Genomic DNA, 7,007 nt, shown 5'->3' with positions numbered 1-7,007 from the left:
GGCAGAAGACATGAATAGACACTTCACCAAGGAGGATATTCAAGCGGCCAATAAGCATATAAAGAAATGCTCACTATCATTAGCTATTAGAGAGATGCAAATCAAAATAACAATGAGGTACCATCTTGCTTCAACACTAATAGCAAATTTCAACAAGACAGAACATAACAAATGCTGGTGAGGTTGTGGAGAGATTGGGACTCTCATACACTGCTGGTGGGACTGTAAAATGGTACAACCATTGTAGAAATCAGTTTGGCGATTCCTTCAAAAGTTAGAATTAGAAATACCATTTGACCCAGCCATTCCATTACTAGATATATACCCTAAAGAAGTGAGAGCCATGACAAGAACAGATATATGCACACCCATGTACATCGCAGCACAATTTACAATAGCCAAAAGATGGAAACAACCTAGGTGTCCATCATCCAAGGAATGGATAACCAAACTATGGTACATACACACAATGAAATGCTATGCAATGCTAAAGAATAATGTAGAATCTGCAAAACACCGCATAACGTGGATGAACTTGGAGGACATTATGCTGAGTGATAAGTCAATCACAAAAGGACAAATATTGTATCAGTCCATTATTGTAATAGTTAAGGAAAGGTTTATCTATTGAAGGAAATTTTCTTTGTTGGTTGCCAGGGGTGGGAGGGGAGGGGAGGGAACACTGTTAGATAGATAGAGGTAAGTATTGATTTGGGTGAAGAGAAGGGCAATGTACCAAATGGGTGTGACCAATATGACAGCATTGAGGATGAGAAAGACATAGAGAGGTACATGGGAGGTACATACAACAAATATGAACCCTTTTGTACCTAGAGTACTGTATTGTCAGTGAAAGCTAACATGGGTAAATGGGTGGATAGATGGGTGGACAGGCTGAACGATTAGGTATGTCTATGAAATGGGGAGTGTAACCAAGAACATACATAGTGTTGGCAGACAATGGTCCTATATGTTTATGTGAATGATCAGAATTCTCAGGTGTATAGTAGAACTCACAAGGGGCAAGGTTGTTGTCACTGCTTGGCACAGCCAGCTACCCAGAGAGACTGAGTAGTTGAATCTAAGGGCTTGGAACGATAGTCTCCAGGAACATCAATCTCAATTGGCATAACATACTATACAAAACATAGTTCCACCTCCTACCTTGGTGAGTAGCGACTGGGATCTTAATAGCTAGCAAGCTGCCATCTAGATGCAACGATGGGTCTCTCCTCATCCAGAGCAAAGAAGAATGAAGAAAACCAAAATTTATGGGAACAATTAGTCCTAGCGACTGGTACACCATCTGATCTGCAGCCTATACGACTATGAGACCAGAAGAATTAGATGTTGCCTGACTACCACTGTCATCCACTTGGAAGGAGATCTATGTAGGAGATCCTTGTTAGAGGGGGAGAACAATGTGGAACAAAACTCATAATCATTTGGAGGAAAAAAAGGGGGGGACCAGCTTTGCTGGTCTGATAGAGCCTGGTGGAACCACTAAGACTACGGCCCTTAGCTGCCCTTCAGGTCTGGAATTGAACCCACACCTGTGGTTTCCAGCCAAACAAAATACAGGTATATGAGTTGAACATTTACCTCAAGTAGATACACTCCTTGGAGAGAATAATCATGGGAGATAAAAGGGCTGCTTATGTACAGGGAGACAGCTCAGGGGGCAGGAGTGCATGGAGGGATGGACACTGGAGACAGGAAACTATGGGGAAGAACTGGGAGAAGAGCTGTTGCACTGTGGTAAACTGTGGTCAATGTCATGACACAAAGTGTATGTGAACTGCTGTATGGAAAGTGATTTTGCTCATAAAGAAATTGGAAGAAGAGAGTGAGCATAAAGAAAAGGAATTTTTGTTGTAGAGAAAAAGAGCAAGAGTTTCCTGGCTACTGGCCCTGAGTAACCCCTCTAATCTGATTAGTTCTGTACACTGTGCATCTGCAGCTTTACATTAATAAGTCATGCTATCAAGTGCTTGATTTATGGCATTTCACAATGGCCTGTTCTCCCAAGTGATTGCCAAAGTACTGGAGAGCAGGGGCTGCACAGTCTCAAATAAGCTGGATTCCTTGAGCATGACACAGTTTTAGAAGGACCTTCATGATAAATGAGTCAATAATAAGAGCAACAACAACAACAGAAAGCCCAATCAAGTCATTTGGATTCAACCTGTGTTTGCCTGTGTATATTAGTGAGTTTAGGGCAGTTAGTGTGACTGCATTCTTGCCATGGTTCTGGATCAATAAACCATTAGGTATTGGTTGTGAAGTAAAGTAATGGTGCTGTGGGTAGTTAGGGTTGGATGTAACAAAAAGAACTGTACAGTATGTCCTCTTTTAGGAAGGAAATTATGGTCTAATTGAGGCAAGACATATATAACATTTGGAGAATGACATTCAGAAGAAAATTGTGAGGTCTAGTATAGGGTCAGCCTGTGAAACACAAATTGCAAAACAGGATCAGCAAAAAGAAAGAAGAATACGAGACTTTTTGTAGAGGAATCTTGGTCTGGATCTGAAAGAATCAGCTGAATTTGAGTGACACCAGAGAAGCCAGCATCCCAGAACAAAGGGTTGTGTTAGCAAACTCTGGAAGTGGGGCAGATGAGGAACTCAAAGTTTCTTCTGAGTGGCTGGTTTAAAAGACTGTGGGATGTGCAGGGACCCATATAAACCCAGAAGCAATGGTAGTCTTAGCACTCTTCTGTCATTTTGACAGTACAAATATAGAACATTTCCATCACTGCAGAAAGTTCTACTAGATAACACTATCTCACAGACCAAGGAATAAGTTCATTCTTGATGAGGAAACTGAGGCATAAGCAGACCTGAGGCTTCAGACTTGAGGTGTGGTGTTTGGGGCAGTTTATCATGAGGCATCTCTGAAAGACAAGGATTCAGACCATCAGCAGCAAGAAGATGGCTATAATGAACAACAGGTCCCTAAATGATTGCATGGTATTACTGAGAGTTAAAAAAAAAGAAAGAAAGAAAGAAAGAAAACAGCCCATTACTATTTCATCTTGGGACCTGCTCTGTGTTTGCAATTGATAGAGCTCAGTGATCCATAAGCTAGAGACAAGGAGCCCTGGTGACACAGTGGTTAAGTGCTCAGTTTGAACCCATCAGCTTCTCTGCTGGAAAAAAGACCTTGCAATCTGCTCCCATAAAGATCAGAACCTAGAAAACCCTGTGGGGAAGTTCTACTTTGTCATATAGGGTCAGTAGGGGAATAGACTTGACAGCATGCAAAAATAACAGGCTATAGACAGCTAGGGACTGTTTCTAAACAGATTTTGTGTGTGTTTTGTTTCTTGAGAGGAGGATAATCACTTTCTGAGACCTCCTTGCATACTTAGAAGGCTCTGCTCCTAGGTCATTAAAGAGGGTAATTTGAGGGTGTGAGCAGAGGCAGAGGCAGTAGACTTTGTCCTGCACCATTTGTCACCTGGCAACTGAGCATGTTTTCTGCTTGTTTCTCACATTCTATTTATTGCTATCTGCATTTTACTGACTCTGCATCCCTTTCTCCTATTTCTTATTCACCTAGTAGACCCACACCCCATTTGGGTATGTGTGTACACGTGGGCATGTGCATAAATGTATACACACACATGCGGAGACACAGTAGAAGACCAATCTCTGTGTAAACTACTCACCCCTCTTTCCAGCTGTATTAGCAGCTCCCTGTCTGAACCTAAAAGTTAGAATTGCAAGTCAGATGCATGAGAAGAGAAAATGGCTCTAGCCTTCACCTAGGTTGTCCTTGTTAGGATTTGCAGAAGATAGTGGGGTTTAAGTTGTCCTATACTGGAATAACCAGAAAATATGAGTGAAGCACACCTTTCTCTGACTACTAAGTGCTAGGTTCTTCCCAAGCACAGGAGATGCAAAGGGGAATAAAACCTTCCCTGATGTCAGGATCTAATATTCTAATCAAGGAGATAGACATAGAAGTAAATGATTATAACTCACAGTGACGAAGGCTATGCTAATAATCTATCCATTCATTCATCTATCCAGCAAATATTGTTTGAACTATTGCTATGTGCCTTTAGAGGGCAGTACTTTAATTTTCAACAAGACCTGATTTCCTTCTTGAAGGAGCTTGCATGTAAGAAGGAAACATACAGTCTCCAAGCAATTATACCTCAGCGACATGATCTAGGTAAGTACTCAGGCTATGGGATCATAGAGGAAGGGCATCTGACCCAATTGCACAGTTCAAACGTGCACAAGAGACAATGCTGGCTCAGAGGAGTCACTATGCCTGGGGAAGATATCAGGAAAGTCTTCTGAGACGGAAGATGCTGGAGTTGATTCCAGAAGGATGAACAGGGGTTCATAGGGAAGATCAAGTAGGGAAGGATAAACCTGTTTGAAAGATGTTTGGATAAATGCAGTAAGGAGGAGACTTGGATGGATAGGTAGGTGTCAGCTTGTGGTGGACCTGGTGTTATTTGTTGATTTTAATTTTATTCAGGAGACATTGAGAGCTTTACAACATGAGAGTAACACAATCTAATCTGAACTTCGGAAAAGTCTTTCTGGCCTGGCTGAAGTCAGAGAAATAAGCAGAAGGCTGTGGTAGGAATTGAGACTATGTCCATGGGCTGGGAAAAACACATAAACAGAGTTCACTAGGAACAAAATCCTCAATGCTCAGGACTGACTGGATTTGGTGGTGAGAGAAAGAAAGGAGTCTAGATGACAAAGAGGTTCTTACCACTGGGGCTGATGTACTATTAAGTGTGATGGTACAGGAGACAGGCAAAGACATACATGGTGAGTCACAAATCCATGCAGGCAATAGCTTATTTTTGGGAACACCAAGTTTCAAGTGCTGAGGAGCAAGGATATCTCCTTGAGGATTAAGGTGCGCCTGACACAAGCCATGATATTTCCAATCGCCTTGTATGCATGTGAGAGCTGGACAATGAATAAGAAAGCCTGAAGAAGAGTTGATGCTTTTGAGCTGTGCTGGTGAAGAATGCTGAAAGTACCATGGATTGCTAAAAGAACTAACAGATCTGTCCTGGAGGAAGTGCAGCCAGAATGCTCCTTGGAAGCAAGAATGGTCAGACTTCGTCTCACCTATTTTGGTCATGTTGTCAGAAGGGACCATTCCCTGGAGAAGGATGTCATGCTTGGTAGGGTGGAGGGTTGATGAAAGAGGGGGAGGCCTTCAACGAGATGGATTGACACGGTGGCTGCGATGATGGACTCAAGTATAGCAGGGATTGTGGGGCTGGCACGGGATCGGGCAGTGTTTCGTTCTGCTGTGCATGGGGTCGCTATAAGTCGGAAACGACTCCACGGCACTTAACAACAACAACAAGTACTTCAGTAAAATTCAGTATAAATTTTACACCAAACCAAACCAAACTCACTGTCGTCGAGTTGGATCCACCTCATAGCGACCCCTCCTTGGGTTTCCGAGGCAGTATCACACAGAAGTAGATTGCTCAATCTTTCTTCCAAGGATTGGCTGATGGGTTTGAACTACCAGCCTCCTGGTTAGCAGTCAAATGCCTTAGGCACTACACCACCAGAGCTCCCATAAATTTTGTAGAACATTAATTTATTAATATTTTCAAATAAATTTCTAGCACTGCATTATTGAAAACAAACTTTTCTTCTTCTTCTTCTTCTTTTTATTTCCCTTGCTCTCATTTTCACTTTAACCTCAGGTGCAGAAGATTGAGTTAATCATGCTCTTCAGCATACAGTCTATTTGCATCACTGAGAAGACCTTTTTAATTCTCATTTACTACTCCCATAGGTAATGACATACTTTTTATTTGTACATATTCTTGTAAAATATATGCTTTTTTTTGCATGCATTTAAAAATTGTGTAGATGTTATTCTGTTAGACAATCATTTCTTATTTTCCACTAAAAGTCCATCCACTTTGCTATATGTAAATCTTTCTGTTGCTTTGAACTGCTGAATAGGATTGTATGGTACTTTACTCCTACTTCATGCTCAACCACCACCGCCTCCCCAATGGTGTCACCATAGATGTGCTGGGGAGCATTCTTGACCATGTTTTCTCATGGATCAGCATGAGGATTTTCAGGAGCATAATGGCTTGTTGCAAAGATTCCATTCCCACCATGGTCCTAAGACCCCTGGGGCTCATACTTACTATTTTTGGTCTTCTTAATCCATCTTCCATTTAAGAGCTGTAGAATGAAAACACACTACTATTTTGTATTTCTCTAATAACTATTGAGGAGCTCTGGTAGCATAGTGCCTAAGGCACTTGACTACTAACCAGAAGGCTGGCAGTTTAAACCCACTAGCCACTCCTTGGAAGGAAGATGGGGCAATCTACTTCTGTAGTGATACTTGCCTTCGAAACCCAAGAAGGGGTCACTATGAGTCAGGTCTGACTTGATGGCAAATAACAACAACAACAACAACAATAACTAATGAGTTTGAACATCTTATATGTTGCTATATTTTTTGAGTTTTCTTTTCTGTAAATTGACTGTCATTTTGGAGTTCCTGTCATTTAATTTTTTCAAACTTATAGGAGTTTTTGATATTCAATATCAGTCCCTTGTCAATTTTAGCCATTAGAAAAAAATCTTCTCTCAATTTATTATCAGTCTCTTAACTTTGTCTGTGGTGTCCTAGTCTTCAGTAGAAATTTATAACTTTGATATAATAAAACTCATCTCTCTCTTTTTATCCCTTATGGTTTATACTTTTGAAGCTTTATTTTAGAAGTCTTTCCTCACTCTTGGGTAATAAATATAGTTGTCTATTTTTTTTTCTACTTATAATTTTACTGTTTCCATGAAGGTCTTTAATTTATTGAGAATCTAATTTTCATCACTATTAGCATAACCAACAAGGCTACAGTATTTACTTTTTATCAGGTGCTATTTTAAATGTTTTTTTTTTTTTTTTTTTTAATTAATTAATTATCTACCTATCTATCTATTTATTATAATTTACAATTCTCTTTTATTATTTCCTCAGT

Source organism: Orycteropus afer, unplaced genomic scaffold (genome assembly GCF_000298275.1).
Source record: "Orycteropus afer afer isolate SDZICR_OR568_19922 unplaced genomic scaffold, OryAfe1.0 scaffold00027, whole genome shotgun sequence".
In the NCBI taxonomy this organism is placed as follows: Eukaryota; Metazoa; Chordata; class Mammalia; order Tubulidentata; family Orycteropodidae; genus Orycteropus; species Orycteropus afer.
This window is presented reverse-complemented; position numbering follows the sequence as displayed.